Source organism: Halyomorpha halys, unplaced genomic scaffold, assembly GCF_000696795.3.
Source record: "Halyomorpha halys isolate HHAL.00 unplaced genomic scaffold, Hhal_1.1 Scaffold321.1, whole genome shotgun sequence".
Lineage (NCBI taxonomy): Eukaryota > Metazoa > Arthropoda > Insecta > Hemiptera > Pentatomidae > Halyomorpha > Halyomorpha halys.
In genome coordinates, this window is record NW_027115809.1 from 79,365 (window position 1) to 91,733 (window position 12,369).

The 12,369-nt window shown below is 30.0% G+C and overlaps 1 long non-coding RNA gene across 1 annotated transcript; it reads left to right on the top strand.

Moving 5' to 3' along the window:
* The first annotated feature begins 2,895 nt into the window (after window positions 1-2,895).
* On the top strand, window positions 2,896-8,134 carry LOC106681253 (uncharacterized). The gene is made up of 3 exons (XR_001343216.3): window positions 2,896-3,151; window positions 7,798-7,863; window positions 7,975-8,134. It is a non-coding gene; the product is annotated as an uncharacterized lncRNA (long non-coding RNA).
* The last annotated feature ends 4,235 nt before the right edge of the window (window positions 8,135-12,369 follow it).

Sequence of the window (12,369 nt, forward strand, 5' to 3'; positions counted from 1 at the left end):
ACATGACTGTAATAAGGCCAATCTGGACATATGGAGTTGAGCTTTGGGGCTCCACTAAACCTTCGAATTCCTCTCGTATTCAATCCTTCATAAAATCCTCAATGCTCCTTACTTTGTCACAAATAAAATCATACATAAAGACCTTAATGTTCCCTATGTAACCGATATGGCCCGATCCAGATATCACTCCTTCCATTATAAACTCCCTAACCACTCAAACACCCTACTTTCTAACCTTGCATTCCTGACAATCCTCCGAGGCGCCTGAAAACAAGATGGTCACGAGACCAAGTAATGTAAAATGTCATAAGAGTGCTACCAATGGGTAGTTGCTCTACACGCCTGTAACACTCCATTTTACCAAAGATCATATTTACTAAATGCATTATGTAATATGCAGTTGTAAATTTCAATAAAGATATTAAAAAAAAAAAGAAGAAGTATTTTATTATAATGATCATGTTCTTTACGCATACAATCTGTTTTGCTATGAAACATAAAAAAAATCTCTTATTTTTTATTTTCAAAATTTCTTTATTTAAAAAATCTCTCAAAATATTTTTCAGTATTTTGTACTCGAATTGGTTCAAAACATTCACGAGATCTTACTGAGTAATTTGAGCCACGAAACATGAAAACCCGTCGTTGAACCGTTCGCTCAAAAAATCGTTACATACCTAGAAATAACTTAAACCCATTTCTCTCCTTGTGGCTATCCCTTAGTCGGGTAAAAAGTAGTGTAAAAAATGTTATGTAATTTAATGTGACTAATTTAAAGTGTTTACTGTTTAAAGTTGTGCATATTGTTAACCACAGAAACATTTCCACAAGTGGGTTTTTCCTGATGATGATTAACAATATTCCCTTGCTCTGTGCTTATGGAATTATGTGATAGTAAATGAGGTAATCTGAATAATACAACACAAAATATTCAAATGTCTTACGTAATATTATTAGTTCTTTGATCTCCTGTAGTACATGTTCAATTGATCTGCATTGGATCATTAAATCATTATTCAGGTTTTGCTAAAAAAAAACCAACAGAAAAAGAAGAATCCTCCTAGCCACTGTGACTATTTTTTTCAATTTGAAATCTTTGTTTACAAGAACAAACATAGTAAAAATACTAAAAGACAATAAATTTCAAAAATATCATACCCTTATTTAAGTGAGAAATTGATTCTTAGAAATATAGAAATAAATACTTCTCTAATGCAAAGGAATGCATTTTCTGATTTTGTTTTTCTTCTGAGCTAGTGACTTTAATTTCTACATCTAACATTTCTTTTGGATATCAAATTAATACTATTATATAAAAATAATACATTCTTCTTTATGAGGTTTCCTACTAAGCGCGAACACTCAATTTATGAACAGTGACTTTAATTTTAGTCACAAATAATTGTAATATATTATAATTAGAAGTTTTAGAGCAAATTATATTAAAAAATAAAAATGCAGTTTGCCTAGGTTTAGCTCATATTTTCGTTATCTAGTCAATAGATTGTGTTATTATTATTCAGTCCTGTAAAAATATTTTAATATTTGACAGTTCCTAGAATTAAGTGTAAATTTATTTCTGTTAACAGATTCTTGTGTAAAAATTACAATGGTAAAAATTTTACCAATCGCTGAGCGATCGTAAGCCTAATGTGGTTTTTCTGTACAGCTGTCGAATGATTTTAGGTTTATTAACAATAACTCCTAAATATCTTTAATAATAGTGAACATAAAGAGTTCTGTAAGGGCTCAAATATTAGCGAATTTACTCTACTTCAACAAAATATTCATTTATTTTATTCATGCAGTACTTAGTCTTCAAGATATTAAATGATAGTTTTTTCTGAACCCGATTTTGCGCTCTTGAAATAGTTCAATATCTACTCTTTTAAGGATTATTTATTATTAAAATATGCGCGTTAGCTGTTTAAAAAATATAATAGTATGGGGGGGGGGGCATAATTTTTATAGGAATTTACAAAAACAAAATTTTATGCTTTTAATGGGTATACTTTTTTACTTCTTGAAGCTTACTTATTTCAAAGAATAAAAATTTGAAATACGTTTATTGTAAAAGGGTTTCATTTTAATAAAATGGCACTATGGCATTCAACACTGCAAAAACTTTAAGATTTTTAGGGTATAAACCTTAAAATATAAGTTTACTCCCTGATGTAGACCTGAAATTCAGGTCGAGACGTTGGCAGGAATAAATATATATATTTTTTTTCTGACTGCACCCCCCCCCCCGGCATCTTCTCTACATGTAAATCTACGGTCTACTATCAACACGTCATCTTTTTTTTATTTAATTTTTAAATATTCGTCATAATTAGGCTTACTCATCCCCAGGAAGATCTAAACTTTTTGCCATCGTCTTTTATAAACAGTTTTTTATTAGAATTCATTGAAATAAATTAGTTGATAATTACTTCTAAGTTAATTTGCAATTTTATTGCACTAATAATTACGTATGATAATCTTTTGTTTGCTTCCCAAAATAATTTTAAAAAATCTAATTCGATATCCTTTAAAACGATTACTAGCCTTTGTAAAACGTAATCTTCGTAATATAATAATTTTAATTTTCTTTGAAAAATAAATTAGTTCATATTATCAAAATGCTCAACACAGTGATCTCCGCAGCTTAGCGGTGAATGCAATGTAAACACAGACGAAGATAATACTAAGTCGAGATGATCTGGATAAACTCCGAAGAGGTCTTAAGAGAGTCAACAATCCCACTTAAAACAATTTCATACGTCTGATCTACAATTATCGAATTCGAACTCAGAAAAAAAAAAAAAAAATGTAAATAAACAAGACAGAGAATACGCGTGGTGGGGGCGCGGCGTTTGACGTCACCTGGACGCTCACTATATAGTCCCGAGTGGGCACGGCGACCGGCATAGACCTCGAGTCCATTCTGTGCTAGTAACATCACAATCATGTACCCAAACCCATTCGAGAGGAGGCACTCCACCATCAGGCAGGTCATCGACAGGATATTCAGGCCGGACTCCAACAACAACAAGAAGTCCACGGGAGGAGTCAAGCTTTCTCACCCGGTCAAGCAGATCAGGGTGTGAAGCCTTCCATGTCTTCGGTGGAGTGCGTGCGAGCGAGAGTCAAGACTGCTTCACAACTGTCGGTGAGTACACGTGTTTGTGTTTATGTCTGTGTTGTCGAGTGCTGTAGAAATTAGTTTCAAGTGCATTAGATCAAAGTGAAAAAATGTGTTTAAAAAACACACCATTCTTCAAAGTAGTGCTGTTTACATTTAATTTTTCATTTTCTTTGAAACAAATTTCTGCATGCTTAGATATTATGATGAAGTGTTCCCTCTAAAAAGATTTTAACATATCTTCGAACTTTAAACTTAAAATTTTTTTTCAGTTTTGGACATTAATGCCTTCTTTGAGAACAAAAAACTGATTCATAGTAAGAGTCTTTTGGAAAGAATATTTTTTGGAAGAAGCACTTCAAATAGTCTACATTATTCTCAATGATTACTAACTTCACATTATCATAACGGAAGCTTTCACTTTAAATTGACTGGTGGACTACTTATTAAATTAAAGCACTTTGGCGCTCCATCTAAAAAACTTTCTGAATGCCTCTTTATTGATTTTATATATCTCTTATTATAAAAAAAGTAGATTAGTCGAAATCAGAATTTTTAAAAGCTATTTATATCAACAGATTCTTTCCATATCTATTTTATTTACTTTTAATTTTTCCTTAAATATAGGTACTTTTATAATATTATATCATAATTTTGAACAGTAATAAAATATATAAAAGAGGAAGTGGATGATCCTGATTGCAGTCCCCCCCCCAAAAAAAATTAAAGAATATCTATATATTCCCATCCCATCGATTCTAGGTTTCATCAGGGTTGGAAGGAAAATATAATAGCTAAAGATAAGAAAGGAGTATGCAAGTGTCATAAATACAAAAAACTGACATATATTTCCGGCTATATGATTGACAAAAATATTTAACTTTCTTTTTAGTTTTATATCAGTTTTGCATATACCCTGCTCCATAGCACACCAATTGCTTTAGGAAAGTTTGTTGTACTACCTCAGCAAAGAAAGTAATGTTACTGATTCAATTCCACTACTGAAGGAAAGTAACGATATGTATTTGTATACCTCTAACTTAGTCAGTTTTTATAAATATCACTCCTTCAATTGCTTCACCTACTTTCTATATTTATATTTTAGCCCTGACGAAGACCTGCAATGTGGATCAAAACCTCGATTCTTAATACATAAGTAGTAGTATTTTTTAATTGTTATACTGGGCATTTCTTGTTTGAGTTAATATATGGTCAACCATTTAAACATAACATGGGAAAATATAGTGGTGTTTTATTTGAATATTTATGTTTATAATGTAAAATATTTTTTAAACAATTCAGCTCATGGTTTTTTTTTTTAATTGTCTCAAATATAGGTACTGCTTTAACTTCAACAAAGTAAATAAAATATATACAAATCTATAACGGGGTAATTCAATTATTAATTAAATTATTGTGAATATTAACTCTAAAGATTCTAATTATTGGGCGCCAAATATTTGGCAAGCTATTAAGATTACAAAAGGATCAGCTAAAGATCCTAATACGAAAATAGCTCGTAACCTAAGATTAGTCTTTGACTCAACCTTGCTTAGACTAACCAGCCCACTTTAGACATGTTAAGTGTTTATGTCCTGTTTAGTAGCAATTGGTTCCGAGTGCATGGAGCCCATTTTATCCGTCGTTGTTATTCAAATTTTCTAAACAAGTTTTAATCTAGTTGGAAGTTCTCTTCGAGATAGGCTATCAGTTCAAACATTGCCCGGTAATAAGGTCGTAGTTTACCGTGATAGTCCTTTATCTCTTTGGGAAAATAATGGGTTCTATTCATTAAACGGGCTGCGAGTTAAGCAATTTATCGTTGTTTTTTAGTATAAATAACTTTTTAAAATAATTTTTTTTTTAAATAAGAATAACAAATAAGTTATATAAAGGATGGCTTGTGTTTCTTATCAGATCCCATAGTTACATCTAGATAATTTTGTTTTGTTTATGAATGAGATATTGAACTTTTGAAACTGTCATGACAGGCAATAGGAAAAGTACTGCAGTTGCACTTCCCTCAGATACAACACAAAATTTAATTTTTAGATGATAACATCCATCATCCAGTTCCTCTTCAATCTGCTACGTAAGTTATCGGTCACGATTGTAATGGCTATGGCATTTATAGGAGGATGAATGAATTATTTAATGAGTCCATGCTATTTTTTACTCTTATGGTGATTTTTGTAAATATTATGCTGTTTAAAACATATATAAAAATAAATTTTTGTAAAATTTAACTCTTCGACTCAAAAAAAATCGTTCGATAATATATTTATGATACTCGCAAATACTGGAATATAAATGACAACTATAGACGATTCAAGTCACGTATCTAAGTATCAATTATATTAGAAATATATTTACCGTGTTTAGTAAGGAAACTCGCGTACTTTTCAAGGCTGCCAACCTTGCAGAGTAATGTCGAAATAGAAGACATTGGACTTGACAGATCCTGGGCGCTAATTATTGGTTTAAGGAACAGGAAGCCATATACCCTGCCTGAAACACCGGGAAACGGGCTTCCAGCCCATCCACACCAGCAGAAAGTATAACCCATTTAAGACCCAGATTACCTTGATTTATTAAATCAAGGAGGCCGATAACTAATCGATAAATACATACCAAATGGGAAAATATATGTATCGTACTAAATTTTCAATTATTTAAACTGAATTTCCCTGTGCAAAGTGCACCAAGCTGTACCTAATGCTATGCATGTTTAAGTCAAGGTTTGTTGATAGCAATGAGGTATAAACATACTTATCGATTCATGGCCAAGAAAAAGATAATACTATTCCTTATAGTCAACATCAATGCCACTACAATATTAATTGGCAATTTTTTTCAAAAAGTAATTAACTAAAAAAAAAAAATTGAAAATGTTGAAAAAAATTGATTCATTAAAATCTAATGAATCTTTCCAGGGTCATTCTTTGAATTTGTGTTTTAGATAATATCGGAAATATTAAAAGTTATTAGTCAAATTGCCTGTTGAGAATTCAGGTGTGGAAGTCCGATTTTCTGAGTGTAAAGAAAAAGTAGTTCCATACTATTACAAAAATATGAACTGAGTAGAATTAATAAAACTTCCCATGTTTTTTTTCGTTAATTTTTTGCCACCTTACTAGATATGTTTGACAAAAATATGCCGCAATTATCCTTAAATGAATGTTAATCGTGTTCTCCAACTTCAAATGGCAACGAGGAATTATCCTAGTTCTCGGAAAAACTTTTTTTTTTAATTTTGTCACTATTCTTTACGAAATAAATAGTAACATAACTTTCACGGTCAAGGCCTTTAACCCCTAATCTTGGTATTTAATCTTGTTCACAAAATCTGGAGTATTCCCTTTATTTCATAGGGAGGTTGATATTTCTAAATAATCTATACTCAAAGCACAAAACTCAGGAGAGTGCGCGAATCCTTGAGAAATTAGAGCAATTATTGTTGTAGAAGAAAAATAAACTACTCATTGACGTCATTGAGGCAGCCTCAATGTCAATGAGAGCTCTGGAACAGGTCGAAACCCCCGGAACCGGTTCCAGGTGAAACCGGGTTGCTATTTTTGCGAATAAAAATAGAAATAAATAAATTAGAATTAATAAATGGAGCTCATAAGATATTATTAGATTTTTTAAAGATTGTAATATCTGTTGTATTGCATTAAATTCAATAACCCCATTTGTAATGTGTTAGCATTTTTATTGTATTTGTTTTTTATTTTTACTATAATTTATCTATATATGGAATAAACAGTTAAGGCTAGCTAGAAGTACTACTTTATAGTATTGATTTTACGTTTTATAACTGTTTTCTCTAAAACAGCTCTTACAATTTTCATTAAATTCAGTAAATCAACGTACCATTAAATAGTTACGTTGGATGGACGCTTAAATGACGAATTTTGTTAAACTGTTATATTTTTGGCAGTAAAAAAGTTGATATAAATTATTTGCATCTCGAGAAATCCTTAAAGTGAAATTTTAAGGATGCTATTTTTTTTTTATTTTTACAAAAATGTGGACAAAATATGAACGAAAATATATGAATTGGAAATTTTTTAAAATCTTCGACCTTATATAAATTAACTCATATCTCAACGCCTCGTTTAGACTAATGAGACATTTCAGATATTTCCAGTGATAGATTAGTCCTATCTGTTTAATTGGTGTCGAGATGAAAAAATGTTCAGCAATAAGGAAGTCACATTCGTCCTTCTGATTCGCATTTCTTATATCGTGAAATCAATAAACTTCAAATTCCCTAAGTTTCAATTTCGCAGGTAAACGTTCGCTTTTTTTTTTTTTTTATTAGTTGAGTTTACCTTCGTTAATTCAACTAATCAAACGATACAGGAAAGAAAAATGATATGGAAAAAAACACTGTTTCACGGACGTTGAGTTTTTATTAAAATGATAAAATTTAACAATTCCCTTTTACTTTTTCAACATTTTTTAACAATTTTTTTTTTTAAACTTTTTTAACTTAAAACTTGGTATTTCATGTCCTAGAACATATTCGATAAAAACTACAAAGTGAACTAGTCCATGAGTACAATATTCAAGTGAAAGCAATTAATATAAACTTTCTAAACATAATATATTCATCAGAGTTTTATTCATTTATATGTTTATACTTATTTTTATTTTTTTTATGTTTGCAGATATTTATGTTGGATAATGTAATGGTGATGAATACATCGGAATATTGGCGGGCAGTATCCTAGATGGTAAATATCAATTTATTTATTTTCTTTTTTATAAAATGAAAGTATAAAATAAAATAATGTTAACCCATAAATATATCGATGAAATTAATTTTCTTTCTTTTTTTCTTTCAGATTAATTCATCGCGCAAGTAGCCCCCTCTTCTAGAACTGACAGTATTCACCAACATGTTTTGTGGAAGAAGATTTTGTATTTGTCGATATTTATAATATTTATTAATGTATATATTTATTTTTAATTTATATAAATTTAATATAAAACATTTTAAATTAATTCCTTTTTTTTTTCTATTCAACCCGATATCCCAATTTTTTTTATAACTGTAAAACAACTTTTCATTCCCGCAACCTTCACTAGATTTCGGGGAATTCCCAATCCTGCGTGAAAAAAATGCCTTGAAAATGTAAAATTTCTGTTGTAAACAGGAAGTCTCTGATTTCACTCAGAAATAATAATTACATTTCAATTTGGCATTTCCAAAAAAAAAAAAAATGGCTCAAGACGATCGATTTAAAAATTTAATTATGATGAATAAAAACGTTTTTAACTTGTGATGTTCTAATTAAATGGTTGTTTTAATTATATGTTTAAAATGTATTATAGAAATTATATAATTCTGTCTATAAATAAGAAAGTTAAATAATGAGGAATAAGAATCTCAAGTATAATGGAACAATTGTCATTTTTGAAAATTCATTTGTATTTTTTATCGACTTATTTTGAATTAAAAACGCTTTCAAATAAATCATTATTTTTGTATTTAATCTTAAAAGTGAAAGGCTTGTTGATTTAGTACCATAAATTCAGTGTACCATTTATCCATTTATTATTAAAAAATCAAACTAGGGATTGGCCACACTCGGCTAACACTTGGATTCCTAATTTAAAAAAAAAAACTTCGAAAAGTAAAACGTTGTCTATGCCATTAACCATTAGCAGAATTTTCGAAGAATGCTCGAAACATGAGGCAATTTCAAACTATAGGAATTGAAAAAAAAAACCAACAAATGATGCTAGGAGATAATCACACGAACATAGAAAAATAATTGAAGTGGAAATTTAAAGCTGGTCTTTTTGAGTTTAAATTTTTATTTTGATGGAGTGCTTTATTTCTTTACCAGCATATTCTTGGTCCTCAAAACTCCAATTTGATAAACTTTTTTTTTTTTTCATATGATCCTATAGGATTCTTGAAATCTATTACGATTTTAAAAACATTCAAAGTTATGATGATAAGTTTTCTTGACAGTCATTTAATGTACTAGATTATTGTATAGAAATTATTCCTTACAAAAATATCATGAACGTTTTCTACTATACTTTCGGACGGATGGGATATCCTCTTCGTGACCCTTGTAATTACTGTTTCTAGGTGGTCATGGGAACTATGCAGATTAATTATGTTGTTTTAAGCTACTTTTACGTCCCTATAAGATTGTAAATTAAAAAAAAACACCAGGATGTTATTGTGTTTCTGGACTCGGATGACCAAAAAATATTAATTTCAATTAAATAAATAATAAAAATTTCCCTGAATTTACAAGGGATTTGTATATTTCGAAGCACATCGATTGATACATAAAACTGATTATACAGTAAATTACTAACACGAAACATTTTGTTCATATTAATTCAAAGACGAATTGAATGGAAAATATTCAATTACAAATAATAACAATAAACTATGCAGACAAGATTATTTTAATATTTTAGTATGGAAAGGCGGATTTTAATTGTTAAATATATATATATATATATATATACAAATATTTCGGTGTTTACTGAATTTTTACTCACTGTAAATTTTCAATATTTGATTTTAAATGCAATTTAGTGAATTATGTTAAATGTGGAGAATCGTCATATCTATTATTTATTCGAAAATACTTCAGTGAAGTAAAAGTGCAATCTACTAAACAGTTGGCTTTCCAAAACTTGGCCTTCTATCTAAGTGTTACCGACTGGAGTACTAAACAGTCGCATTCGAATTTATTAGAATTCCTTATTTGCTGTCTGATTTAGTCGACTTAATTTGATTCTCCTGGATTATACTTGGTGATACACGAAAATCTATATCACCATGGTATTATTAAAAAATATATATTTATATTGTTCAAATTAAAATATACAATATAATAGCTATGGCCTTACTGGAAGTGAATTTGTAATATAAAAAGTTTAAAATCAATTTTCAAAATTACAACATTAGTTGGTTATAAATACCACATTTAAACTGGTAAAAATAAATATGGATGACAATTTTCACATATTTTTAATTTAACTCAATGACCTTTTGGACTCGTTTTCACGGTGAAGGTTGCCGGTCACAAGACTTCAGTGGCGTAAACTTGGCCTAACTAACCTGAATCCAGGATAGTACTAACTATCGCATTATCAGGTTATGTGTAAAGGTATGCAGTAACTATCGCGCAATGACAGCTATTGTCACTTTAGCTGTTACATATGTACTTATTGACAGTTAACTATCGCGCCTAATCATAAATTAACGGTGAAACCATGATCCGTTATATTGTTGATCATTATTTTTTTTTTTTACTTAAAATTGATTTAATCCAATGTTTTTTTTTCGTAATGATGTTTCTAGATTCTTTTTTTTCAAATATTTTGAAACATTACCATTTAGTCAATTGTTTGACATCAACCATTTTTCAATTGTGAACAAGTTAAGATTAAGTTTCACTATTAAAGCGTGGGCATTATCACACTGGTTTACTGCGGTGAGAGCACTACAGGAAAGTCACCCAGAAAACAAAACTTTAGGTCAAAAGAAAAATGTAATTTTCTTGAATTATTATTTATTACGATTATTATTGTTTAAAAATAATTTAATTACTAAGAAATTTGTTAATATCCAAGCTGAACTCGTATATGTGACATGTAATAATAACATCAAAAACATTCGTCTCAATAGTTATATAATATTATTAGATGACATTTTATGATATAATTACTCAGATAAATTAATAAAAAGTTATTAATACGAAATTTAGAAAGTTGGGCAAGTGAACTGTTCAGTATTCCGCTACCGCTTTGACAGATTGCCCCTCAACGTGCTTCATGCATATATTGCTCACGTTACTTCACAAGTCTTGATTTCGTATTGAACAAAAACAGACCTTTAAATATTAATTAGCCGTTGTGGGAGTGGGACAAGTCAGTGTGCTTAACCGGAGGATTCGATGATGAAGTTCCTTGGAAAAAAAGACTTTACCTACTTCGACCAGTTTACTGCATACGGATCCGTGTGACACGCGGGTATAGTTGCGTTCCCTAAAACCGGAGAGGTACGGCTCTAGTCTTGGGTCCGATTGTGACATATGAGAACTATGACCTCGATCTGGTGCGTGGAGTAGAAAAGGAAAAGAAGAAAAAAATATGAAAAATGCACCCCTTAATTTCATATAGATAAATTCCGCGAGACCTTCACAGAGACAGAGAGTTGACTGTGTGAGGCCTCTGGTTTGGATTTCGCGGAACAATATCAAATAGAACATGGTGGTTCTTTGAAAACCTAGGTGTTGGGGATGTAGCGATCTTGGCGGAAAATATTATTTTGGACTCCATGGGAATCATATATCATCACCTGCATGGGAATCAGTTCAGATATTTATTTGAGTTTGTTTTTGCTTAGCTTTTATTTATTTGTGTGTTCTAACTTATTTATTCTTTTAATTTAATTCATTTATATGTCTTTTAAATGTTTGTATTAGTTCTTTTTAAATGTATTTATTTGTTGTTTTATTAAATTGTTCTTCTGCTATAATTGTTTTATTTATGCGTTGATATATCACTGATGATTTCTGTTAGTTTGCATAATTGATATTACGGTTGTAGCGGATTCTAGGGAGGAGAGATATGAAGGATTGAAATGAGGGAATAATTTTAAGGATTGAACCAAAGGATCAGGATGATTATCAAGGTTTATATGGATTTTTTAGAGTTTTGTTGGTATAACAATTTTTTTTTTTAATTACCATGTTTTATCTTCATCTAGGAATCACTTACCGTAACTTAATATCAGCACTATTCTCTTAAGAAAACAAATATCCTAAAGATTCTTTCAACAATTTATGAAATCGACCCTAAAAAAGCCAAAAACCTCGATTTATAAAATATCTGAGATTTTACGATCGAACTCCTCAATTTGGGACATAAAAATTGGAAATAGGTTGATTAGTATTAACAAGACATACTTTCAGAACTCATGTGCAAAGAGTAAGTTGAAAAAATACGAGGTATGGACATTTAAGAGTTGATACCTTCATAGAAAAACAAAACAATGATATTTAATTTTAAAACACTCACAACAAAATATGCATTTAATATTCACAATATTTTTATTATTTATGATGTAATACATTACATATATTTTTTTATTATATTTACATTTATATATATATATTTTTTTTCTGACTGCACCCCCCCCCCCCGGCATCTTCTCTACATGTAAATCTACGGTCTACTATCAACACGTCATCTTTTTTTTA